A 27,716-nucleotide genomic window follows, 5' to 3' on the forward strand; every position below is an offset into this window, starting at 1 on the left:
GCTAAAAATAAACATGACAGCTTCTCATTAGATTAGAATAGACAAGCTGCTTGAATCAACAATGAAATTTTATTAGGGATGCTCAAGTATAAAAACAAGAGCTTTTCATTTTGATATTGTATACTTTACACTGCATTGATTTGCCTTTATTGATTTTTAATAAAAAATGTAAGTGTTTTTCCAAATGGTGTAAATTAATTGTTACTGCGCCACAGAAAACAGAAGACTGCACCACAGTAATTAACATTTCCTGGCAAGGCGTCTAAGCAAGCTTGCTGCTGAAATGGGCTTTAAAGCATATTTTGACAGTACCACAAATGCTAACATATGCCTGTGAGGTGGCGATGCGGCAGGTGTGGCGATGTGGCAGGCATGGCAATCACTGTAATGACTCGGAGAGAAGCAGGCGCCCTCCCAGGTGCAGAAGACCCTGTGTCCGTGAGCTCAGTGTGGGGATGAACAGGCTACCAGCCCTCCTCAGATGATGTTTCCACATGTCTGAGGGCAGCTGTGTGGATGAAAGCTACAGCGTGCCATCCGTGTACCAGCTACTACTGTCACCAAACTGCAGAGGCACAGCCATGATACCTTCTGTTGTCTTTGGTCCTTGGCATCCACCCGTTATTTTTTGTCATACCTGAGTTGCCCTCTTCATGTCCAGGGGGCAGCTTGATTGTGTGCCTGGCCAGAGCTGCTGGGGGCTGCCATGGGCTAAGGAGCTTGGTCCTACCAAACAAGTGGAGATGAAAAGCACATACAGCAGGTATCTCCAACACAGAAACCAAAGAGAAGCTCCTCTTTACCACCATGAGGCACCTGTAGGCAACTTCAGCTAACTTTGGTAGAATGAAGTCAGTCAATCCGACTCCTAAGATTACAGTTTAAGCAAGAAGGCAAAAGAAAAAAAAAAGAAAAAAGGCACCTGCTTTCTATGCAATCAGTAAGGAAAGAGAGGCACAGATAAGTGAAGTTTAATTAGCAACTGGGAGATGAATACTATCGTGTTAGCTGCTGCAACTTAAACACAACACAATCCCTTCTTGTGAGACCATCTAAGTTACATAGTAATTATAAGCTACATGTTACAAGAAAGGAAGCTCTCCTTAAATAATTTAAAACACATCAAGTGACAGTGATAAATCAATTAATAAAAAGGAGAGCTCTATGTACCTTTTTTTCACACAACCGATTCTTCTTGTTTTGTATTAAGTTAAAAGAAAATTTTCATCAAGTCAAGAATGTTTTACCTTTGCAAAATGGCCTCAGATCAGTTCATCAGTAAAAATACAGGAGCCAGTCTGTGTATAGCCTCCGGCAGGGTGTCAAAACTGCTGGTGAGGACTATCCCCGTGGCTGGAAGTAGCAGGGCATGTCTGCATTCAGAGGAAACTCAATACAACTAGAGCATCTTTACAGGGAAGGGGAGCCCAGGACAGCACTGGCTGCTGTAACCATCCAGGTCTTCAGGCTCACAGCTGAGCACAGCCAAAGCCCACCCTCAGCCTCAGGCATCATCCCTCTGCACCTCAGGCACCTGGTGTACATCTCCTTCCCAACCTCCTATGCCAGGGATGCTCCAGCTGTTATTAACTCCTTGTTTGCTACTCATCAGGTGAAGACCCCCTATCTAGACAGAAGCTGAAAGACATTTCATAACCGGGCAGAAGATTGCCATAAAGGTGTTTTCATTTGAATTGATATAAAAGTGCAAATTGGTAGTGCTTGATGTTTTGTTCAGAGAGGCAGGGGTAACATGAACAGATCAATCTGATCTCTCACCCGCTTTTCCCAAAAGTGTAAATAAAGCTCAGGTTATTTCGCTATACTCCATCCCACCACTGTCTTTCTCTCTTGTACAGATCTCCACATGGGGATCTTGAAAGACTGTCCCTATGTTGGTTACCTTTTGGTACATTTCATCCACGAAGCAGCGATCTTTTCATAAGTGCATCAGCATGGTTCAGCTATCCAGAGCAAAATTCATCTTGGAGGTGTGCTAGAGGCTCCTTTTAGAAGTTTCTATTAAATGTGTTTCAATAATTTTCAACAACTGAACTAGATTTTTGTATCAAAATAAAATTCTCTGGCAAGGGAGTACCTTGCTATATAATCTTCCTATCATCAGATGTTAATTTTTGCATACAAAGGGCAGTTACTGGTGTACACGTGTTCCCAAGTAACTCTGACATGCTGCTTGTCGGTTGTTTAGAGATGATCCCAAATCAAAGACTCAGATTCCCAAACCTTGATGTTTCAGATCGATTTAGAAATAAATGAAAAGAAAACTTTATTCCATCAAACTAGTCTTTATATTAGTAAGATTAGTTACAATAAAACATACATTCTTTATGAATATCATTTTCTGCTCTCAGTCAATTTTCCAAAAGCCCTGCTACCAGGTGAGTAACTCGGCCTCAGATCTGAGAAGCGTGGGGGGTGTGAGCAGCTGGCACAAATTAAAGGAGTTGTGCTCTATTGTGTCAGCTGAGAAGCTGACATTCAGATTTTTCTCTCTGTTTTCATATAACTGTATTTGACATCAGGGGCCTAAATCTGAGAAATTAGCCACCAAACTCTCACCGGTGGAGGACTGAGATGGGCAGGACCTCCTTCGAACAGGCTTGAAAGTCTTATCAAGCACGTGAGCAAGAGACCTTTATGGCAAAAGCAGAGCAATGGGTGGTTCTGACTCCACTTGGTAGAGCACTGCATTGTCACAGCTTGCTTTAAAGTCTGGGAAATTGTATCCCAATGGGCTGGTACGAAATATATCTATGCCATTAAGTGGATTAAGACATTGAGGTCTTAGTCATGCCTGTGAGGTTTTGTTACCCGTATGGTGATCTCCAGGAGAAAGAATGTTTGCCTGCAGAGGAGATAAGACAGTAGAACTTCTCTGCTCTTGTACTGTGATTCAGTGGTCAGGAGCTATTTCCACTTCTGAAAAGTTCAGGTCCGACAAAACCCCTCTGGCAGCCTTAGCTAGTGACTTCACGATGGCCTCCGACAAAGCCTTCTGCTTGAGCTAGGACGTGAATTGAAACAATCTGGGAAAGAAAAACATTGGGTCAGAACTCACTAGAAGTAGGAATTTAAAAGTCCTCTCCCACCCCGATCTATTTTAATGAATGCATAGTTACAGGGTGACTATGTTATCTCACTTCTCTTGTGTCATTAACTGAGAGTTTAAAAAAAGTGTCCCCGCAGAAATCTTATTCATATGTTTTATTATATGCTCCAGCACGGGCACCACTTTAGTTTAATGGTATGTTGGATGATGGTACAAATTTATAGCCAAAGGTTTACATCACAGACAGCTGGAATGAATAACAATAAATTAATTTAAAGTGCTACAAAAGTGCTCCCCGTAGTATGCAGTGCTTATGTGCTCAAGGCTAATAATTTATAAATGCACGTCTTTTATAATCCTGATCTAAAGTCCTGAAAGCAGCTAGTTAAAAAGCAGTCACATGACATAAATTATTTTTATTAATATTTCAAATGCATGATTAGGGTGGGCACCATGGTCATTAGCATTAGATAGCTTTCATTTATGACCAAGTGCAATGAAGCAATAGCCAGAGACAGAGAAACCAGCTAAGCGATGGCACAACAACCATTGGGAGGCCGGGGGTGGTCACAAGCTGCCTCTTCTGCCGCGTGGTTTTTATGTGCTAGTAACGACCACAGCTACGGCTGGTCCCCTTCCCTTGGCTGGACTGTTGTGTTTATCCCATTAGAGACTCGCGAGGCCTGAAGAACAAGCGTACGTGCCGTGGGGTGCAGGCAGAAGCAGCTGCGCTCCTCCATGGGGGTTCCCTTCCATCCCCGGCCACGGACCGGCAGCAGCACGTAACGCAGCGAGGGCACTGGCCGAAGGATGCTGTAATGACTTCCCTCGTTACATCAGCAGCACTAATTTGAATGCTGGGCGAATGTTAAACTTCTATCCAAACTCTGGCTTGGATAGGGTAGGTTACTTGAAAGCATTATACTTGATTTGTAAGGACACCACCACTTCTGGCTGTCAGGAGATTGGGGAGAAGCTGTGCCTGCAGGTGAACAAGCGCTTGTAGAAAAGCATTGCACAAACCTAGGGATGAAACCAGGCCATAAGCTTCCTTTTTGGGGCGAGGGACTATTTTCTTTTTGCTAGTGTAATCCAACAACTAGCCACAGTCTTCTCTAGTAAAAAGAGATGGGTGGGGGTAAAAGACCGTCCAGCTCAGCTAACCTGGGTAACGTGGCATCTTTTTCCCCGGTGCAGCTCTCGGGCATACCTCACTGCAGAGATGTCACTTGTCTTAACACCACCCTTATTTGCTCCCGGCAAATTTGGCTGCCTCTCGCTTTTCTTGGTAAAAATCATTTACTTCTTAAATGCAGAGCCATTAGGCTGAGGTTATAGAAGGAGTCTTTCATGCTGAAAGAAGGATCATGAATAATTTCTGTGTCTCATTCTGGGCCATTGCCATATATTAGACTACATATTTGAATCTTGGCAGATTGAAAAAATATGCACCACAAGCAACCCCATTCACGTCAGTACTTCTTCTAGCAAAGTAAGCAGAGTGAGACACAAAGTGTGCAGGAGTATCATCGTCTGGTCCCTCCACTTTTTTAAAGAAAAAAAAAAAAGCTCTTTTTGCACGACACAGAATGCAAACCTCTGAGTAACCGTTTGCAATTATTTTTTTTTTAATATCACAAACCTCTGCAAATTCATACTCTCTCTCCTCTTCCTTTCTGGCTTTCTTAGAAAGTACTTTGCAATGTAACACATTTTTCCAGAGGTCAATGGGGGCATATTTGCATTTTGATACATTTTAAATTTTTGCCTCCAGCACCCCACTCAAATGCACTGCGCTAATCAGAGGCAAGTAATGATGTAGATACTTGAAGCGGGTGACTAGGCATATGAAAGCACCTCGAAATGCAAAATTAAGTGGGAGAGTAATACATGGTGAAAATAAATAAATAAGAACAAGGTGATGAATCTGGCAGCAGCAGTTTGGCTTTGTAAGCCGAGGGTTCTGCTGGAATAAGCAGCTAATGTGTTTGTGAGCACCGCTGAAGTGATAAGGGGATTCAGGGGACTCCTGCGCCAGCGGCTGCGCTGACGGACTGCGGGTTCCTCTCTGCCTGTCGCTCATACGTCAATATACTCAGATGGTGCATAAGGATTTCTGAGGGCTTTTTATACCCTTAGCCATACCTTGTGTTCTCAACAACCCAAATCCAAGATTAGGCAGGATCTAGAAAAATGGGGCAGTCCCCAAAGCATGGGTTTATCCGTGTGGAAGTCTTTTATTTTTAGCACTGGTGATCGGTTTACACTCAAATATGCCTGCCCCAAGGGGGGCAGAGGGGCATGGGGGAAAGACACCCCCCACCCCCCCCCCAGAATTCAAGAGATTGAATAATTTTATTTTTTTTTATTAAAGCATTAATATCTGTGACAGAGTTGCAAGTAAACACGAGCGTTTCCTCACTAACTGCAGCATCAGAAGAAAAACCCCTGAAAAGCAGATGCTGCTGAGGCAGTGATGAGCCAGGCAGTGTGCACGGGGAGAGGGATGGAGATACAGCTGGGCAGTGCGTGCACTGAGGCACCGTGGTGAGTGTGTGTGTGTGGCCGCAAGTGGTGGCGAATGTGCCTGTGTGCGACAACGACACACGAGCAAAACCGAGCTGCTCCAGTGAGTATTTTGTGTGCATTTTTAAGAGAAGGCAATGAGAAGCGGCCAGGGGAGAGAGACTGAAAAGAGGAGGTAGGAATGACCAGGCAGTTTGTGGCTGGGCTAACAGCGGCGTGAGGTAAGAAATCCAGGCATCAGGGAAATCATTTAAAGCCATATTGATTTGCTTTGGAGGCGAGAAAAAGCAGATGCACTCAGCCACTGCTCTGACAGCAGCTACAGCTGCTTGATTTTACTTTTTTTTGTGTTTTAAAGAGTTTTGTTCACAGAAAGCCCGTGCCATAAACCCGAACCATCCTGCACCCACCTCCCCCCCCAGCACTGGGAGCTGGGGGCAAAGCTTGCCCACGGCCAGCCAAGTGGACAGAAAGAAGGAGAAAAGAGGGAAGGAGGGAGGGGAGGGGATCAATGGCTGAAATTCAGTGGTTCTTGCCATTTCCCATGAGCTGGGAGTGTTTAGAGGCCACTGGGCAGAGCAGGAGCAGGGCCCATCCATCCACATCCATGGACAACAGCCCTTCATCCGTCAGGAACGCTGCCCGGCCGCTGTCCCCAGCAGCATACAGAGCAAGGCTGCAGGGCAGAGAAGGATCTGACCCTTTGTGGTGTTGGTCCTTGCATCTAGAAAAGAAGAGGGGAATTAGACACAACATGGGAAAACAACGGGTTTTAATATTCTGTAGGAAATCCTGTGTTTTGGGGGAAAGAGAGAAAGGGGTTTGTCTACGTGGAAATACTGCCAGGTGTTGCCTGCCCTGTTTCCAGTGAAGAAAGCCCAGCATCTGGCTGGGGCTTTGCTCTTCAGATTTGGGCAGATACCTTATTTCAGCCACTCCCTCACATACATGTCCAGTGATACAATTGTAGAATTAATACAGAGACACTGTGGCTGAGATCTTCAAAATATGGCTTTTGCTGGGGGCCAGACAGCTGTGAGGGTCTGGCCTAGGTGACTTATCCTCAGTTGCAGTGAGCCTGACCCCCAGCTGAGGTTTCGGAGTCTTCCTCAGGTTCAGATTCCTCCCGTGCAATCAGCTCACTCACTGTGAAAGGCAGTTTCAGATCTACAAAATTCAGTTCAAACTTCATGAATAGTTACAGCTATGTGGTTCAATGTTTTCTAACATTAAAAATCCTCATTTTCCGTTTAAAAAGGAGCTAGACTTCCCAACAGCCAGGGTGAAGGATGCTCAGGAATTTTTCCTTAAGGAGACAAAATGGTACTGGTTTATTTCATCTGAAATGAAATTTGGTGTGGTTTTATTTTCCTGGAAATAAAAATTGGGTGCACTACTGACTTAAACCCCAATTACTTTCATAGCTCTCCTACCATCTTAGCTACTGCCCCATCCTTCCTGTTTTCTACACCAAGAAGCTCAAGCGTAACCACATGGGGATGCGTGCGTGCTTGCTCACTGGCTTGCTCTTTCCTGAACATCTGCTGAGCAGCGTCTTATTTGTATGAATTATGAGTTTGACTTTAAATCAGGTCAGAAAATTTCCATAAGAACAGTTTTCCTAAAGGAAACAGCTTTCAGGTAGATGGAGTTCTTCGTAAAAATATATTTTTTTTTCCTTAGAAAGGGGGAATTCTGTTCAAAATTTAATATACAATTCACTGAAGATGCATGAAAAAGAGTAGAAATTTTATTTTTGCAAATGAAAAAACTTCCACTATGTTTTCAGTGAAAAAATAGTCAAGCGATGTCCTAACTGGCACTAATCCATGTTTTATATTTGTTACACTGATGAGCATAAATCCGGAGCAACTCCCTTGGCCTCACTGAAGTTACTTTGATTTATACTGTTGTAAATAAGATCAAAATCTCAGTCTGTGTGGTTGGTTCTTGTGATGAATATCTTTGCCTTCTAGGTATGGAAAAAAAAAAAACCCACAGCAAAAAAACCACCCCAAAAACTGTAAGGCTTGATGGATTCTGGATCAGGGCTGTTGTGAAGAGTTCTAACTCCCTGTGGATTTGATTTCAGTATCACTGGTCAGAACGTGTCAGAATGTGGGAAATTTTAATTAAAAGTAAGAGCATACAGCTAAATATTTAAAAATAATTTACAACTGTATTTTTATCAGGTACACAGAACACTGGCTCAGTTTTAAAGGGTAGGTCTGTTTCTTCCAGTAAATTAAACTTTTCTTTTATGCTAAAATATCTTTACATCTACAGATGAGTTTAACAGCATCTCAGCAATACTGAAAAGTCTTCGTAAGTCTTTAGCTTTATTTGTAGAGCAATATATTTTCTTTTTCACTTGTTAAACAAAATACACTTTTGATTCCGAGAAAGAAACAATAATTGCCACAAGACAGGGTGAGTGCCTCACCTTCAGAGAGCCTCAGGGTGTTCCCACCGAAGCCAAACGCAGGGTACAAAGCGTAGTGCCAGGAGTACGTCGGGGTCTGGATTAGGAGCTGCTGGTAGTTCCACTGCAGGGATTCAAGTGGAGAAATTAGGTATTGATATGCAAATACTACATTATTTTTAGGTTTGGGGGTTTTTTTTTGGTTGTTTGTTTGTTTGTTTTTTTAATTCAGCTGGTTTGCAGGCCAGATCATTTCATCTGGAAGTATCAATTGAAATGGTCACGACTGTTGCGCTGCTTTAGGTTGACCTGAGTGGGAACTCTTGCAATCAGCTTTTAATGTTTTTTCAAAGCGGTACAAAATTTTTTTGACCTGACAAATAACTAATTGTGGGTAATTCTCATTTCCAAGGCAAATATGGTGAAGAAAACAGGATGAGAGCAAATTCATCCTTGGTGTAAACTCACTGACTTCAGTGGTATTACACTAGAAATAGTTGTGGAGTAGGATTTCTTATGCAAACAGTTACGCCAATTGTGTTAAATAAAAAAGTACCTTAAATCATGCCTTGGGCAAAATAGCTCGGTTAATCCCAAAATGTTGTTGCAAGAAATTTCCTTCCTTTCCCCAGTGTTCTAGGGGAGCTATAAGGCACATTACATAGTCAAGTTTTTCCAAAGAATTTAAATAATTTCTTTTCTTGCTTCAATTCAACAGACTATTTTTGTGAAGCATTTTACCGGTTTTCATCTCTCTCCCTCCCAAACCCCACAACCACAAACCAAACAGACTTACAGGGTTACTTAATGCAAAACTTCATGTTTTTGCCAGTCAGCTCTTGCATGTATTACAGAAAGTACCAACTCTGCTTCCCTGCCTGTAAGCACCTAAAATAATCTGGCCCCCATTTTAAATCTGCTTGTATGAAGTCAGTGGACATTTTCCTAGAGTTACCTAAGTACTACGTAACACAGCTGTCCAGGAAAAATAATTTTTTTAATTTCAGCATATAATAAACCGAAAAGAAAATGAAGTGAAAATGCCCAGTGTAATGAAACGTCGGCACTGTTTGCGTTGATTCAGTCAGAAGTTAAGTGCTTTCACTTTTCTGCTCTACACTTTCTAAAATCATACGAGAGAAAATAAACACTGAATGACAATATAGAAATAAACCCCAAAAGACTTCAGAAAAACCTCTGCTGTGATTTCCCCCCCATAATTGACATATGTGGTGGTACATTTTTTTGACAAAATGATATCTACAGGCAAAAAAGATTCTGTCAAATAATTTGCAGCCATCTTCCAAAAGCAACACTGCTGTGAAAAACAAAACAAAACCCACCCACCCACCAACAGGATTTTTATTTTATCCTGCTTTCTTTCAGAGCCCAGAGTGCCCGTGCATTGTGACCATGCTCGTCTGCGACTAATCCTAGAGCCGCACAGTTTTGGGCTTGCCGTGGGGCTGAGCCATCGCTTCCTTTCCTAGGAACTGCTCTCGTTTCTGAAGGTGGCGGCTTCCAGGTGAGCAGGGCAGCCTGTGCCTCACTCCCTTCACAGCACTTCCACGTGCAAAGCAGCATCCACAAAAGGCCACCCTGCCCTGCGAGCCCCGCGCAACGCCGGCGGTCGGAAACGCTGCTGAGTAGGGGTGGCAGGAGCTGGATCTTAATGGTTTGCCCCCTCCCAATCACTCGGGTTCATTGATTTCTCTAATTAACTGTGCATTCCACTTCACTGTTATTCCCAATGATCCCATTTAATCTCAATGACAGGGCCAGAGATAGGAAGGCCTTTGCTTGCAAACAGCTTTTGGCAAGCCCTGCTGTTCTGTAGAGGCTCGTGGGTATCCCCGAGTACGAATCCAGTGCTATTTGGCTGCATCTTCCTCTCCTCACTGGCCTGTTTCCACCTACCTATTCAGCCTCTCTTCCTTCTCCCTTTCAACGGAGCCTTCCAGCTCATCTTCAGAGGTCTGGAGCTGCAGTCCTGGCTGCCAGTCGCGCCTGTAAAACTGATTTATTTGCCCAGCATGGCACTGTGCCAGGGAAGAGGCCGGCTGAATGGTGAAGCTGTTAAGAAACTAATTGCGTGATGCACTGCAGTTACAGGAGAGTCTTTACTGTTTGCTTCATCTAGTCATATTTGCCACCAAGGATCTTCCTTGTTTGCCCCTTTCCCGTGGTTTGAATCGGAAGAATACCAGATTTACACCAGGGGTGGGCTTGGCCGATTGGCTCCCAAGCCTTTATCGTTAGCTTGTAGGTCCCTTCATTGCGTAAAAGACTGAAATACTGTCACTGCTGTGAGTGTTTCCTTGCTTTCTCATCTCGGACTGGGAGGCTTTGAACTTGCCAAGATCTAAGTTCAGCCCTCTCTGCTTGTTCTGCTTGTGTTGATGAAGTCACTAATCCCTAAATGAAGGGCAGGGAGCTGCTGGGGTTAGCAATTTCATCATCTTTAACAGAGAAAACAGAATCAAACTCACAACACAGATGAGTTAACGAGAAAATTATTCCCCTCTGCCTTGCTTTCAAATGTCTTTTGGAACGGTGGGTCTGGACTGAAACCTTGGGTTGCAAAATCCCAGCCTGTGGGAAGAGCAAAGTCAGGGAAGAACTCTGTGCCACCGCATCACCATTAATTAGGTCACGCTCAGCTCCTTTGCAAGCAAACACCTTGTTAGGCATTTACCTAACAGGAAAGCAGCCATACTGCTGCTTGCCCTTGCTGTTTCTACCCGGGGAAGAAGTGTTGGTAAAGGGTGGACCTAATGATAAGCTAAATGATTCCCATCCTCAACCCCCAGCCACCATGGGGCCGGTGCCCACCACTTTTCCCCAGCCATGGGTGCCCTGGCGTAGCACCAGAAATGTCGCCTCAAATAGTTTGTCACTTTGCTCGTAACGCAGAGCTGATGCTGCTTGCATGTGGTCGGTGATCACATTTTTCATTTGAGAGGATTATGATGACTTGACTTATAGATACCAGGTTCAAGTCAACACTGACTCATTCTAAACTAACCAAGCTCAAGGTGAAAACTTTGAGTTTCTCCTGATTCCAGGGCAAAGCTTTCTTCACAGCTACTGCCTGCCTCCTGGGAAATGTGTCCTGAAGCCTGAGCTCAGGGCGCCCACACTAGCACAGGGGAATGGCTGCAAATGGCATTGTGGGTGCTTTGAAGAACCTTAAAAGAAATAGTTTTAGAAGAAATTATTTCAGTTACTTTCAGATAACCTTTCCCTGTTACAAGCATGTTTCAAATTCGACACGTATCATTCAGAATCCGATTCTTAGCTGGTGTTTCTCCATCTTTTCCTTTGCATGTGACAGAATTACAGTGCTCGCGTTGGTCCTTGTGCCCGGTTCCTTTCCTCTTGAGGCCAGTGGAAAACCTCCCACTGACTTTGCCAAGCCGTGAACCAGATCTGCTAAGCTTCAGTTGACAGGGCAATTTCCTCCCTCCTTCATGGTCTCATTCAGCAAAGACGTATCAAAGAGTGTACTTGCAGCATGAGGAGTTGCACCCTCTCAAAACCCAAGAGCTTCAACTGGGAGCCTGCACCAGCGGTGAGCAGCAGCAGGCACAGGCAAGCATCAGCTGGAGCTCAACACAGAAAATTGGTCTGACAGCTTTGCTACATCCTCACAAAGAACTCAGAACACAACTTTTGTCAGCCAAAATCTTTACAGCCTCTGACTTTCCCTGCAAGGGTAGAATAATTCTTAAAACAAGAGAGACTGCAGCCTTGTCTTTATCCTAAGGTGGCCACTAGTAAGAGCTCTGCAGACCAGGCGGGTGGTTGCAAACGGCTGTCTAGTTTCTAAGTTCATGAATTTCATCCCGAGCTTGACGAAGTTTAGCAAATACATCCTCCTAGATCTTCCCCATGAACCTCCTCATGTAGGGAGCTGGCAAACCTTCCGAAACCCCAGGCAATTACCCCTCCTCTGCAGGGCTGCACTCTTCCCAGCAGTAAGGTGCAGGATGGCTCAGCCAACAGAAATATTTACAAAATGAGTTACGGTTCCAGGCAGCTTTCAGAACTTGGAACTCTGAGTAGGAAAGGTTTGGGGGGGCAAGGATTTCTGGGGAAAGTGGAAAAAAGGAAATAATTGAAACAGGATCAGAAGCTGAGGCTTACTCTGACATACCAAATCATAAATCATAGCGGAGGGGCAGAGTTTGGCTGTCCTTGTGACATTGCACGTTAATGAGCCAGGACTGCTCTGTGATATTCTGCACAAACTAGACCTTGTGTGTCTCTCTTTGCCCTAAATGTGAATTTTGCAACTCACAGAGAGATTATGGATATGATAAATGGGAAAATGATGAGAAAAAGTCAGATCAGGAAGGAAACCTATATGGTGCCTGGTGGGATCATGGTAATAGATGTAGGCTTTGTGGAGCCTGAGGAGAGTCAGTGTTGTAGAAACACGGCAGAAATGAGCCAGTGGCCATGCCACTGCACGTGTGGCAGCTTTGAAGAAATCAGATCAATATAGTAGATTTCTTCTACAAAGTTGGTACCAAGAGTGCAAAATGAATGGACATACAGAAATCCGCTTTCACTTGCAGGCTGCTTGTGCATCCCCCTCCAAGCCCTCGCACAGTGTGACCCGCACACCCTCCCCACATGCCACACTCCCGCCAAAGATGAGCAGCGTTTATCTCCCGTGCGCAGGTGCCCGTGTGCCTGATGCGCTTGGGCAGGGAACGATGCGTCCTCCTTAAAAGCAATTAGCAGCTAGCTACCCACTTTAACATCGGAGAGCAAATTCAATCATGGAATAACTCTCCTGTAATCAGTACAGTTAGCAGGAATGCGTTTGACCCTGGCTTCACCTTCTCTGAAATGCAGTTCCTGGTACAAAGTGTTGCACTGCTGTTGAGAGTGACATGCTACGAGTAACCGGATGTCAGGATCCTTGTGTGAAAACAAAGTCCAAAATAACTAGGAAGTCTTGAACCAGAAACTGGCATAACGGTAGAAATAATTCCTATTTTCACATTGCTTCTCCTTTCTCATGGTACAAAAACGATGCAGTGCACCACAGCCCTAACCCCAAACACATTCTGTTACCTAAAATGTCTTACAAAAGCTCAGCCAAAGTTGGGGTTTGGTTGCTGCTGCGATGTGGAAATGTAAATCTCTGTTTGCATAGAAACAACGTCTGAAACACTTCTCCCTGGTGCCACAAGGAAAGTGAAAACCTTTTATTTCATGCATATTTTTCTTCTGGAGCCGGACTGCAGTTATTTATTTATTTATTTATTTTTTAAAGGAAATGACAACAAAAAAATCATCGACCTAGGCTTGCACTGCTTCCTATTCATATATAGATCAGAACCATCTATCTTAGAGCTGGGAGACTGGGATTCCTAACCAAGAAGAAAAGCACAGTACGCCCAGAAGACCTGCAGTACTTGTGTGTTGCACCCAGTCTCACCAGTGGTTTATTCTGGGAACAATATTCTTATTTCCTGAGAAGGGTATGGTGATATGTGAGGCACTTACTTTTCATTAGAGGGACAAGGTCCCGTAAGCGAGAGTCAACTAGTTGTCTGTTGGAGAGCTGAGACTGAGATGACAAAGTATCTCTCCGAGATACCATTATTCAATTATCGCTCAAAGTGTTTGTGAGAATAGTGTATATCTTTAAATGAATGGGTGGCACAGTGCTCTGTTTTGCCTGAAAAATTTAAGTGCTTGGTTGTAGAACAAGCTGTACTTCTTTACCTAGGAATACAGCCATTTCTTTCCTTCTTTATTTGTTTTTGCCCATAAGAAACCTTGTACTTCCAGCCACACTCACACAATTGTAGTCCCTCTTCTCTTTCTCATTTTCTTTCTGCCTTTCAAAGAATCCTTTCTGCCCTGTGTCACACTGCCCCACTCCTTGCGTGACGTATGTACAATGACCTCTCATCTCCACGTCATATGCAGTCTAATCCTTTTCCTCGAGCATCGTTTGCACAGAAACCCTTTGCCTTCACTGAGACAAGCACAAAACTCCCTTTCCTCCACTGTCACTTGCAGAACAATCCCTTACTTCTAGTGGCATGCAGGTGGTAACCCTTGATCTTCTGTGCCGAACACAAAATGATCACACTCTAGCTTCCCTTCAATATAAGACTGACAATGAAGCCTTTACATTAAATTCTATGAAAAACACACTGCTGCCCTTTTATTCCCAATTTATCCCAATATTTACCTTCATCTGACTAGTATGAAATACCATGGTGAAAAAAACAAGGGATACAGCCCAAAACTTCAAGAAAGAACCCCAGCTTTCTCAAATGTTTAAAGAGACAAAACCAAGTATATGGCTATCCTAGCATTTTTTCCATTACTCTTTTTTTTTTTTTTTTTTTCCTTTTGCTCCCCTCTTTTGCAATGATACGATGAAAAAAAGGGAGGAGGGGAACAGGAGCAAGGAATAGAAAACTGGAGGTGACTCAGAACTCGAACCCAAACAGTCTTTTAAATAGCTCTGGCTTGGGTCCTGTAAAGGAGAAAGATTTTTTTTTTTTTTTAAAGACAAAAAAAAAGAGTTAAAGGCTTTGGCTTAACTCCCCCTTGTGCTGCAGCAGACTGGTTACCACAGCAAATCGGAGCCAAAAGGCAAGAGACCAGTACCAGGACTGCTAAGTGTCATCAGCTGAAGGAGTCATTTAACCTGCTTTGCTTTAAGCATTATCCAAATGCAAAACATACCTGTTTAACCAGGGCTTTACAGCCTCCTGCAGCCAGGGAAGCCCTGTCCTGGCTCATCCCCTGGGCAGCTGCAGCAAGGCAGGATGCTGGTGGGGCTTTGGAGTGATTACCCTAATTTGACATCCCCTTCACACAGCAGTGTTGCATTTGGTGATGATTCGGGCTTAAAATGATCGTGTTTGTTTCTCTGGCCTGCCTATTTCCACCCTACTGCCACAGCATGCTTTCAAAACAGGGCTCAATTAAGTACATGTTAAGTCTGACCCTTTGCAGAAACGCTACATTTAGCCCCACTGATTCTAAGTTGGGTTTGCCTGCTGTCGGGGTGGCGTGGGTTTGCCAGGATTGTTTTAATGCTGTACCTTTGGTCAGCAACACACAAATTCCTTGTAACAGGAACGCTGGCTAGGTGCTCCTGTGTTTGTAATGTGCTCTGACATCCAGGGTGGCTGGCGCATTTGAAGCATGAGATTTACAGCGTTTGCTCCCGGAGTAGCTGCAGTACGTGCCATTAGCTGCTGATTGGTACTAGCCACCATGGCTGCTTGAACAAAATTCAGGGTGGAAAACCACCGCATCTTTTGAACAAAGATAGTAATTATGCTAATCGTATCACTTTAGCATTTTTCTCGCCTGTGTTTATGAACAAGTGATGTGAGCCAATGAGAGCAGCAGCTTCTTCCCTTCAAATTAATTCCTGCTTTGGAATAGCAGGATAGATATGATAAGACTTTCAGTTTGGTATGTTTTCTCCTGCGTCTTTTCAGTGGTGCATTACACATTCACCACAATTCTTCACCTCTACTGTCACTTTTATGGCAGTGTTTTCCTTTTCCTCCTCTTCAGTCATGGGCATGCTAATCTTTTGTGTCACAAGCAGCACAACCCCTCCTCTGTATGGGCCCCCTCCTCCCTGCGCACGTCCTGGATTATGCGGTTAAAAGAAAAACTCATTTCACCTACAAAACATAAAACAATGTAATTGTTGCTGTTGCTATTTTTATTTCCATTACCCACTAGACCCAGTCTGGACTGAATAATTAAGCAGCTATTTGTGTCATGGGTTTCAATGCTGAATGTAACCCATTAACCCCATAGGAGCAAGGTCCTTGAATTCTGAATAATTCTGGGAGTGAACTGTGATGAATCAGGGCTAAGATAAGAGGCAGGCATCTTTAAAAAAAATCTGGAGCATGTTCTTGGCACTCAAGGTTTGTTCTGTGTTGCAAGCGGTTTCTGCTCGTCTCTTTTTTTAATCTTTCCCCATTCAACTGAATCCCATGGGAAATGCAGAAAGGCTCTACTTAGAAAAAGTGTATATATTATAGTTCATTCTGTTATTTTCTGGGTTTTTTCCTCCTCCTCTGAAAATATTTGTATGTAACAAGCACCTTACCGTTCTCTGGGGCTCATCTGTTCATACTGCATATTCTGCACTTGAAATTGCCGTAAATCTCACTCTGGTCTCATTTTCCCCCTCAAATAGAGCCTTGTTACCCATAACTAGTCTTGGACATGCTCCTCTGACATGGATGCAGCTGGTATAACATGGTTCAGTGAGCACAATCCATAGCAATATTCCCAGCACCGGTATAAGTGTTTTGATGCTGTACCTTACCTAGCAAGCTGTGTGGCCAAACTGGTCCATAAACTAAGTGTGGGTAGTGCTCTCCTACTGCATCAGCTGCTTCTGGAAGCAAAGAACTGAATGTTTTTTACTCGAAACAATGCATTTTAAGATCTCTTCCTGAACAGGTACTTGGGAGGCAGGATGATAGCTCTGCCCATAGATGCATAGCCCTGCAAAATAGAATAAAATGAAGAGTTAGTACCCAGCTACAGGTTACCATGTATGCCTGTGGGCTTCCATAGCCTCCTCCTCAGGTTAAAAAATGCGAGGTTAAGAGACCAGCCTTTAATCTGATCTACTGCATAAAAGCAGCCATACAATTATTTTGCCCCATAATTTCTGTATCAACCCCGACCACTCCTAGCAGAACTGGGCTGTCCCTTTCTGAGAGGTGGCCAGCTCTGATTTAAGGACTGACACAGAACTTCCCCACATCCTTTTGTGATCAATTACAAATTTTAGCAAACAGAACTCTCACCTTTCTCACGTATCAGCCACTTTGTGTATTGACAGAACCCACGTGGGCAGCCAGGGATGTGAACAGGGTTTCTTGCATGAGGAATGGTGGGGAGAACAAGTCCTGTGCGGGGACTGTTGGCCTTGGAAATGCAGGCTGTGGGATCGGAGGGAACTCAGCCGGGGATTGCTGCTGCTCAGAAGGACCAACACCACTGCTTCATCCAGTGCTCTTCAGCTGTGGAAAATGTTGTCCCTACTGGCTCGTCTTTCCTTCCTCCATTTGACACCGTGAGCTATTTCTTGAATTTAAAACTGCTTACCTACTGCGGTTGGAGAACAGCTGAAAATAAATGAATAAACCTGAAAAGTGCATTAGGTGTAACATTCCCTTCTCTCGGTCCTAGCTCTGTCACAAGACAGACCGTCAGACAAGGGGCCAAATCCTGACCTGTGGAGGAGCAGAACTTGAAGTATGTTAATAGTCTTTCTATACTTTAAGAAAACATGTACAAGCTAAGAAAAGTAGCATTAAAAGATAATGTTATGAGAAAAATCATGAACATATTCAGATGTCTGAAAATACATCCTTGGTTGGAAAACCCGACTGAGCAAACATAAAGAGATACAATCAGTTAACAATAGTAATGCTACGTAAGCTGGAAGTAAGCACCAACATGTGATGATTGGTTGTGAGACGTATTCCAGAATATAGTACATTAATATTGAGCTTTGGTTTTATCACAGGAACGTAATGACTGCTAGGGATGAAATACTGAAGAGAGGTAAAGGAAGAAAATGAAACCACTGTTTTTCAGGTCACAAAGAGTCTAATGTTTTCTTATAGTAATTTTAACTGAAGTCAGTTTTGAGCAAGTAATAACCGAACAATTCGCAGGACAGCACAGAACTGCAGCCTGATGAGAACTGCAGGAACGAGGAAATGTGTGAGCATTTGCAAGAAAGGGACCTTTGCTTCTTTGAGAAAATTTTGCATTATGGTACTGCAAAGATAAGTTGCTTACGATACCTAACATGAAACCGATGAGCGTGCTGGTAACGTCTTGTAGTGAAGTTTAGAGATCTTTGCAATATCCAGAAGCACATGTTTCCCTCTGTTGTTCTCTGTCTTCTTCAATATCTCCTTTTCTCTCCCTGAGGAAGAAACAATAATTTAATTCTGACTAATATACAGAAGGTCTACTATGACCGGGATGGTTAACTTACAATGAGACGTTTTATGAGCCACAGCCCCGGCTTGACTAAATGCCTTCTGTGCAGCTTTAGCTTTGCTTTATGGACCTGTAAGAACATAAGACCTTACCATGTAAGCAGGAGCTGTAGTCCATGCTGGAGGGTGAGGGGGCCTCCTGAAGCAAGCCACTGACCTGCAAAAGGCCATCACCTTGGGAAAACTGCGCTGGCGCGAAACCTAGAGGAAACACAGCCACAACAGAAACCAGCGTGTGCGTCTCTGAGCTGCCTCCTGCTCCTCCTAATCAAGAGCTCATTGCCAAAAAAAATGAAAACCAATCAAATAATCCTCTAAAAAAGGCTGCTGTAAACAGTTAAGAGAGCTATTTTGTGACTTGTACAGGAATCCCCATTTCTACTTTCTCCACAGAAACAGTAGGAATGGAGAAGGTCTGATGTTAACAGCACACACACACCCCCCGGCCCTGGCAGCCCAAACCCACCCGCTTGCTAGGGAGGCTTTGGGTTGACTTCAGCCACCCTTGGTGTGCAAACACAGAAAAACTGAATCAAAATGCTGCAAGACTGAACTGCTGATGGACCCAAGTTGCTAACAGCCAACGGTCCAGAAGGCCAAACCGCATGAACCTCTATACAACCGGAACAGCGCCAAGCTGGGCTCCCAGCGCGCCGTGATGGTGCTGAGCCTGGAAGGGATGGGTGCTGCCGTGCCGCGGGGCTGTGCCCGCTCAGGTCGCTCTTGGGGGCTTTGTGCTCGGGGTGAGCCCCCGCTGCCTTGCGCTGCTTCAAGAGCCGCCGTGTTCTCTGAAGCAGCAGAGGCACATGCTGCAGGCTGAGAAGGAGCGTGGCTCAGCCTTGGGCCGCACAACAGGTCTCACCCTTCCAGCTCTGGTGCCATGCCCAAGGACCTGGTGCCAGCGCATGTTTCACCAAGCAGGGATGTCATGGATGCTTCTCGGGATGTAGGGCCAATAAACCTTGCCTCCACATATAGAAAAGCAGCATATGTTTCTGAATGGCTGAAGAATACTAACGAAAACCTCTGTGTTGTATGTTACCTGCTGCAGCGACAGGTTCATATCTAGCCTGAGAAATGTGTGTTTCTCAAGGAGTAAGTTACAATCTGGGGAAGCACTTTGTGGGCTTGGTGTTCACAGAAAACAGCAAACAGAAGGTGACTGTGGTGTTGGAGAGGAATCAAGGCACGGTTGCACATAAGTCAGTCTGGTACCGAAGTATTAGAGAATAAATTGCACTACCCCCAACCTTAAGGACTGCAGATAATGCGCAGCAATGAAGTTTTATCTGTGCTCAAGTACATATTTTTTATGCAGCTAAAGCTATGTCGCAGATGTTCCTCACTGGAATAGATTTTGCCTTTGCTAATCCTGCAGTAATCTGCTGGTAGCTGCGTTATTACCCCCGGCTCCTTGCGGAGAGGAGCCACCGCTCGCTGGGGGCACGGTTCGTCTGCGGGGCTGGGGGCTCAGGCTGCCGGTGCCGGGGGGAGCACCCTGCCGGCCCCCTGCCTGTTCCCACTGCGGTGCTCTGCCAGGAGAGGGAGCTGGGGCTCTGGGATTCGGTGGCCTTTGATGTTTTCCGCTCACAGATCATGAAGGTGTTACGGCTGTCCAACACTAACATAGGCTTTCCTGCTCGGCTGGGTGGATGCTCAGGGGGCTCATGATTTTCCATGGAAGCTACATACTGCCGAAGGGGTTTGGCTCCTGCTGGATCCCAGAGGACTCGGATGCTCCGGGCTGTGATTTGAGGCTCTTGGTCACTTTTTCTGACTGCTTCCCCAGGTGAACTCCAAAGGGAGTTTGGACTTGGTGAAAATGGAACGGAGCCTACGGATTCTATGCTATAGATGCAAATCCACTGTCGCGCAGCTGCTGCTGGAGCGGAGGTGGCAACCAACGGATGCGTAGCCAGGCAAGCTACAGCTGGGAGGAGGGGAAAATTTTGGTTGAGGCTACCAGGTGGCACACAGATGTTGGACAACGTTTCTTTCAACTTAGAAATACATCAGCCTTCTTCCCCCTGCAGTATATGTGTTTCATTTTGAACAAGTAACTGGCAGCTGGAGAAAGTTATTAGAAAATGCTAAGTCTATGTTCCAGCGCTTGCAACAGCAGCAAAATTACCTGTTTCCTATTCTGCTCAAGCTTTCTGTCTCCTTTTTTAGATATTGTTGGCCTCAAGTCAAGTTTTCCTTAAGTTATGTATCAGAAGGGGAATAAGTGGAGCTCCAAGCTTGTTTAAAGAGTAGAAAAGGGAGTTTAAACAAAGCTGGCAGTGATACCAATGCAACTATTATCTAGGTTCTGGATGTAGTTGGGCCTGCTGATAAGAAAACAGGAAATAAGTGAGAAAACAATTCTTGAAAATGTGAAAACCAGCCAATTCTACAGGGCTTCACTCTGTGCTCAGATGGCTGTAAGTGCTGATAAAAGAGCACACGTGATGAGAAAGTGCTGTGTCATTATCAAAGGCCCTTTCAGTCTTATTTTCATTTTGGTACGAGTGCAGGAGTCTGGCAAGGGAAGGAGAGTAACTTCATTTCTTCTTTGACTAATGAAATGTGGTCACTGACCGATTTGCCCTCTTTTCCCTCGAGGGGATGAATAGAGAGTTGCGCTTCCCTCCTGTTTCCTACCTGATTTGAAAGTAAGAGCAGAGAAATCTGGAGACAATTTTGGAGGCTAGAAGAAGAGCTCCTCAGATGGTCGGGGGCTCTATTAGCTAGGAGGCACCGAGGAGCCAAGCCAGAGAAAGGATTGTTATCACGATAACACAGTGAGGGCAACCACTAGAAATCGTAAGCAGCGAGGAAGGCTCCTTCAGAAGAAGCACATTTGATTGGCTCTGTTAGGAAAATCCTGTGACCCTCTGATGCCCTCAGCCTCCGTTACCCCATGGTCCAAGGGGTCATCTTTGCCTGCTGGGAGGTAGAAGCTGCTCCCAGAAGCATGGCAAATGGCTGTCAGGTTGCTGGAAGCCTTTGGTAGTGCAGCCCCCAAGCTCATGGCTCTTACCATTCCTGTTCTTGCAGAGGGCACTAACTGGTAAGCATGAATGGTGTGGAGTTTTGCATGCAGGAGCTGTGGTTGTGACTTCCCATCTCTGCACCAGCCAACAAGTTATTATAAAAATAAATACCTCGGCCGCGGCAGCAGCATCCCCAAGGGCCTATTTACTTCTACTGGCACGAACTAATTCCTGCAGAGGAGCTCAAGCCAAATCCTGCAGAGACCAGCGGGAATCTCTCCAGGCTCTTGCAAAGGCGGTTTGTACGATGGAGAAAATGTTGGTGCTTGGTCATATTTATCACCATGTGGGTCAAAACATGTCAGTCAACAGTTTTTCTAACAGAATATATATTTTCTAAAGCTGAAGGGAAGTGAGCTTTTTTACCTCCTTTTATTTTTCAAGTAGTTATCCTGATTTAACTTCCGAAATTGCACAAGATGCTAAATGGTGGCTCATGGAGTGGCCAGGGATCAATTATTACCTTTTCACGTGCAAACTGATCCTAAGGTATCTATCAATCTCTTATAGTCCGACCTCCAGAAGGTATGCCCAATTTCAGAAAATGGAAAACACAGAAAGGAAGCTGAGGCAGGGGGACACTTGCCTGCCGTGGCTGGCTCTCTAGAATATGTTTGACAGGTGAGTTTATTATCCGTAGAAAGAATGAACAAGCCAATACACCCTTTTCAAGGTTTGCAGGGGCCTTAATGTAACTTCTTCATTTAATTTGGATCTATATACCTCATGAGAAGGGCAGAAGATTTTCATTTTCAAGGCCTTATTTAGCCATAAAATGTGTATCACGTTAGCTAAGAGCAGGTCTATGAATTTCATTTTATTCGGTGACAGGAGAAATAGGGTTGTATATATCACCCTTTCAGTAACTGCTATTAAAAGGTGCATATTTCATGAAGAAACAGTGCATTCCATGTCATAACATCTCTCGTGAAACAAAATTCAGAGCATTTGTGGTATACGTATATGAAAAGTATCAGTTCACTCATATGTTAAGAGTATGAGGAAAATATAAGCCCCTTTTGTGACTGGAGCTGGCCACACCTGGAAAATTAGGATGCATTTTGCCAGTTCCAGCAAAGTCAGTAGGAGGTTTTCTATAGCCTCAATGGGGACAAAATTTTTCCTAGATTTCATACAATTGTAAGTATTGTACAATTTAGCCACTACGGTTATTAAAATGCTATAATCCCTAGTGTGATACATGATGGGGTAAAAGCACTTACAAAGGTATTGCTTTCTAAACTGGTGTAATTACGGTAGTAATTCCCAGCGAAGGAGTATTGCAAATGCAGTGCCAGTTTCTCAATTTTTTTTGTCAGTGTTCATTACAGTAGTGATATGCTTGTGTCTAAATCTTGTTGATGTCCTTCCAGAGGGCACTAAAAACCCTAAAGTAAGTAAAGAAAAATTCAGTTGGTGATTCTGACTGGCTGCTGAATTGCCGCCTTTTGAAGCTTGTCCCTCAGCTCATAATCTCTAATGGTCGCTCTTATACTACACAGCCTACTTGCTCTTTGTTTATATTAATCCACTTAAAGTTTATCTAACTTAAGGGGAATTAGGGGAAAGGAGAAAAACAAAACCAAAAAGAAAGCCCTCCCCTCATCAAACTTGGATGATTTGGGGCTAACAAGCCTAGGAGGGCCGTCAACACTCAGCTGGATTTTCAGCCCTTGGGAAGTTGGCAACAGTGTGGGGCAGCGGGGGCTGCTTTTGGGGGGCTCTTACAGTACATGGAGCTCAGGCTCCAAATCTGAGGGCAGAGGGTCTGTCCCTCCTGGCAGCCCCCAGGACAGGGCTGAAAGCCTCTTAAGGCACCGAAGAAACATTCTGAGCAGTGAACCCTCCTTTTGCAGTTTTCAGAAGGGGATGGGTCTCTCAATTACGGCAGCGAAAGAATCAGGTTGAAATAAACACCAAAGTCCCCCATGGAGCGAGAAGAGGGCTCGACTGTTTCCTGACAGGGATCCTCTCAGCAGTGACAAAAATCAGCTAGAGGTAAATAAAATTAAATGTTCTCTTTATGATAAAAAACCTCCCTGATCTTAGGGACCGCTTATTTTTAACCTCACGGTCACACTGTATTCCTCAACAACCAGGGGGGGAGGCAGAGGTGACTGAGGCTTTGGTATTTTGTTTTTCTGAGGGCTTGAAATTGGCCTTGGGTACTCTGCATATGAGTGATACATGTGTTTCCGTCTTCTCTGAAGATGTCTAGCATCTACATTTCTCTTTGCTCCATAAAACCACCTCCTTTCCACTGCTTAACTAAGCTCTCAGACGTTATTTGAACAAAGAAGTGCTGTTCTTTAGGCAAGAAAGCCAGAAAAGAAGCCCAGTGTATTTATTCCCTTCCTTTGAGTGTGTCAGTCCTTTGACTAATGATGACAAGATTTCTGTTCCTGTTGAGTTGCTAGCTTCTTCACAGGTGCTACCAAATAAATACATCAGTTTTGAAGATGGAATCTTACAACTGTCTGGCAAATTGCAGTGACACAGTCAACTCATTTCTCATATGCCTTTATCAGATAGCTACCAGATTAAAGACTAAATGAACAACACCTACTTCGATTAGATACCAGATTCAAGATCAAATGAACAATACTTACCCGGATTAGATTTGCAATGGTCACTGAGTTCGCCGTGATTTTATATCTCCTCGTTAGCCCCTGGAACTATCCAGTCACCAACACACCACGTTGCAAAAAGGAGCTCGGTGTCTTCTAAGTTTGATGGAAACCTGCAAATAATAACATTTCATTTAAATACATCCCCTGAAAGTCTGGTGATGTCTCAAACAAATTACGCCTTTGGACTTTCAGAAACCATGCAAATCAGTTTTTCTTACTGATGTTCCCAAAGAATTAAAATCATACAACTTTTACATCTCATGATTTGATAGACTCTTGTAGTAAATAATTCCTATTTTTCTAATAGAGATTTTTGTTAAGTGTCTGTAGTACACAAACAGTAATCCATGCTTACATCTTTCTTGAAAGCCCACAGTTAGAGAGACATGGAGGCAAGCGGATGCAATACTGAGCCAGGATTCAAAGCGATACCACCATGCTCTGGCATAGACAACAATAATGGGTTTGTGACAGACACATTTCATCCACGGTTTTTGGATGTAATTCTTTTTTCTCTTTGACTTGTGGTCTTTTGGCTAGTACTGCCCAGAAGCCACCGCATTCTAGGCCAGGATCTCCAATACTGATAGAGCGGGTGTTGCGGCCCCTTGTTGCATGTGGCAGCCAGCAGCATAACTATCTGGAGGAGGTGACAGGATTCACCGGGAACAGTTTTGTGGTTTGATCCTCCAAATAAAAATAGGAATAATAATAATAAAATAATGAAAAACAAAAAATAAGAAAAAGTAGTAATATAAGTTATTAGCATTATTCTGCAGTCTATGTTTGTTCTACACTGAGTAAAGTTGTGGTGAAGTTACACGTGGTCTAAGGCTGATGGCGATGGCTGTTCTTTGGCTTGAAAAAAGTGTGTGCAACCATCATCGTTAGCATCCCCCAGCACCTGATTAACCCAAATGCTTGGGTAAAGACCAATCACCCAAAACTTAATGAAATTGAGAAAGCAGACATACTTTAATGTCTTCTCACTTCAAAAGAAAAGCCAATACCGTATAGATTTTGCAGCGAAGCTTCCATCTTACCAAGACTTGCAGAAGAGCTGAAGTTGTGGCTCACCGAGGTATTGGAGACAGCTCTGAGGGCCTGGCCACACAGCGAGGGCTTAGCAGCGGGTGACGGCCACGCGGGTGGATAGTGCATAAGTGCTTTAAGTAAGACTTTATGGAAGAGAGGGCTGCAGTAAGTTTTATTGGTTTAAAAGGGCTCAGATCTCAAAACTGGTGGCTTTGGTTGCTGTAATAACATTAGGTAGCTATAATAACATAGAATAAAATTAGTGCCTGATACATTAAATAATTTCATCGTGATAACTAATCTGATCAGTTCTATGAGAAGGACAGAAAACATGATAGGACATATAATGTAATGGGACAGCAGGAGTTCTCTGTCGTTACTCATGTATTTACATTGGAAACCAGAATGCAAGGAAATTGAGTGCTTCAAGCATATTCTAAAAGGATCATTGTGCAGAAAAATTCTCTCAGTGCAGAACTCAAAAGGTTCGTAATGTGGAGAGGCACTGGCTGCTCTGCAGTGACAGCTTCATGTTTATTTATTCCAGAAAAAATAAGAAGGAGATACTGAAGTAAAGAGGAGATAATTTTATTCCCAGATCAAATAAAGGAACATAGAGTGTGTTCTCATCAAAGTGATTACTTTAGGGGGAACTAATACAATGAATGTTATTAAATTAAACAACTTCTTTACAGGGCATCTCACATTAAGGGTTTTAGTGTAAGTAATATTTCTGTCAGGCAAAGTGATCCAAGACAAAACATCTTGTAGAAGATACAAAAAAAGACCTTTAAGAAGGCACTAAGTAACAAGATGTGATTATGAACCATTGTGAGGACTCATGTAAGATAGCATTTTTTCTCGGAGAGTTCATGCATTTATACATCCTTATAGAGGTATTCCTTAATAAACACATTCTTGTAAAAATGTATTCTATTTAGTATACTTCCTCTGCAGCAAATTATCCCTTAACAGCTCTGAGAAACAAGGATGTCGGGAGCAAAATGACTATTGTCCTTTCACTAGTTGCTTGAAATCTTTTATTTTAAATTAGCTTTTAGGTGCTGGTATACGTAGAGCTAAACCAAACGGCTGTTCAGCACAGACAGCTGGGACAAATCCTCAGCTCTATGGGAGCGGTGTCTCTCCTTTCTCATGCGGGAAGACTTAGGAGCAAACCTTTGCAGCGCTGGGTGCAGGGAGCAGCCAGGAAGGTAAATTTGTAGAGATACCATGCTTTCTTAGCACATTTACGCACATTAGCACTGGCAATCAGCGCTAAGGAATGGAGGCCTATTGTATCTTTTTGTATTCTGAAATGGACATCTGTATATCAGCACACTTGAAGACCTACAGCTACATTTTATTATCCGAGAATCTGAGAGGTCTCAAGGGGTAATTATTTATAAAATGACTAAAACATCTTGCCTCGGGTGCAGAGTTCTGGAAAGCCATGTCTTCTCTAAGGGTTGTGAGAGTTAGCGATGAAAAAGCCTGACTGCATCATCTTGTATTGTTCCCTCCAGTGCCTTTGCTGGTAATTTATCAAATCTGTATTTATCTTAGTATTTATATATGGCTCCCATTGCACCACTTTGCAATATTCAATTCCTTTATTCTCACAAGGGCCCTATCTGGTATATCCTGCATCACGTCTGATGCAGTCTTGAAAAGAAGGATCATAGCAACAGAAACTGTCAGGAATGTAGTCCCTTTTCCTTGTTTGCTACCTCCAGCAGTAAATCGTGGTTCGATTTCATCCAATGGGGCTTCCATCTCTCACAAGGGGAAGACGAAATGAGTAGGCGAGTAGGTGGGAACCGAGTTTGTGTTGAGATGTGAAGGGCTCAGAGCTGTCCTCTGTTTTCTGCCACTTTCCTCCGCAACATTCAGGACATTGCAGGAACTAGAGAATTTACAGAGTATCTCACTGCAATTTGATAAAATTCTCTGGCTTTTATCATTCAGCAGGTTTGATTGCAAAATGTGTGCTAGGATACCGTTTTGTTTTCTTCAGGCAGCTGATGAACGAAGACCTGCACGTTTTAACCCTAATTTTTTTGTTTTCTTTAATTCCTTTAATTTCTCAATAAAAATCTACTAAAAAACCAGAAAACCCTAGATAAATAAATACCTAAATATATCCCCCAAACCTTTTGTTTCTCGCTGCACTGAGCAGTTTTCCTACAACTTTTAATCCTCTCTGTGATGTAATATTACTAACCACAGTGCTTGAATGCCATCTCCAGTGGCCAGATGTAGAAATACTAGAGTTCTCTTCTCCAGCCCAACTCTTCTCTGGAACGAGGGATTCTGAATCTGGGTGTTTCCCGAAGTATTGGATAACCCCAGAGAAAGGCTCTGTGGGTTGGGTACAGAATTAAAAGCAAATGGTTTGACAAGTCAGTGTCTCCTTTTGTTCTTTATAACTCTCCCAAGGAGGGAAGCACAGCACGTGCTAATGGCTATTTATGCTCATTCTGACTTGCAAATATCACGGGTGGAGGCAGCCCCGAGACACATGGGAAAACAGGACTCCAGAGCTCTGCTGCCCTAGGAGAGTCTAAATGATAAAAATGCTGTCCAAGAATAATGGAGGGTATATTTTGTACAGAAAGTATATTCCTTGTAGACCTAGACCCACTTCATACCGAACTTAGAATTCCCCCGGTTTTTACCACCAAAGCGTGCTGTCCTCAGTCGCAGCCCCTATAGGTCAGGTCAGAACCTGCTGCACAAACCACCCATTCTGGCTTGAACGGCTTATTGGCTATTTCTACAAGCCATCAGCAAAGGTACGGTGGAATAAACAGAATATGAGAAAGTCTGTTCGGACTCTTTCAAAAATTTAGGAAGTTACCTACAGATACAGAAAAGGAGGTGCAAGCACTGGCACTTTCACGTACCACCCTCAGACAGCCACTCTTTCCTTGCCAATGTGATAGTACTGCAAGTTTTGAA

At 43.8% G+C, this 27,716-nt stretch overlaps 1 long non-coding RNA gene across 2 annotated transcripts; it reads right to left on the reverse strand.

The window, feature by feature from the left end:
- Positions 1 to 4,665: 4,665 nt before the first annotated feature.
- On the reverse strand, positions 4,666 to 25,779 carry LOC114014234 (uncharacterized). Of its 2 annotated transcripts, XR_008734023.1 has the most exons (7): positions 24,764 to 25,779; positions 23,700 to 23,830; positions 17,855 to 17,979; positions 16,847 to 17,167; positions 16,357 to 16,538; positions 8,040 to 8,142; positions 4,666 to 6,320 (listed from the first exon to the last, which is right to left on the reverse strand). It is a non-coding gene; the product is annotated as an uncharacterized LOC114014234 (long non-coding RNA). The 2 variants fall into 2 exon arrangements; XR_003557653.2 differs by having other exon boundaries at positions 16,847 to 17,979.
- Positions 25,780 to 27,716: the final 1,937 nt, after the last annotated feature.

Source organism: Falco cherrug, chromosome 9, assembly GCF_023634085.1.
Source record: "Falco cherrug isolate bFalChe1 chromosome 9, bFalChe1.pri, whole genome shotgun sequence".
NCBI classification, from domain to species: Eukaryota; Metazoa; Chordata; class Aves; order Falconiformes; family Falconidae; genus Falco; species Falco cherrug.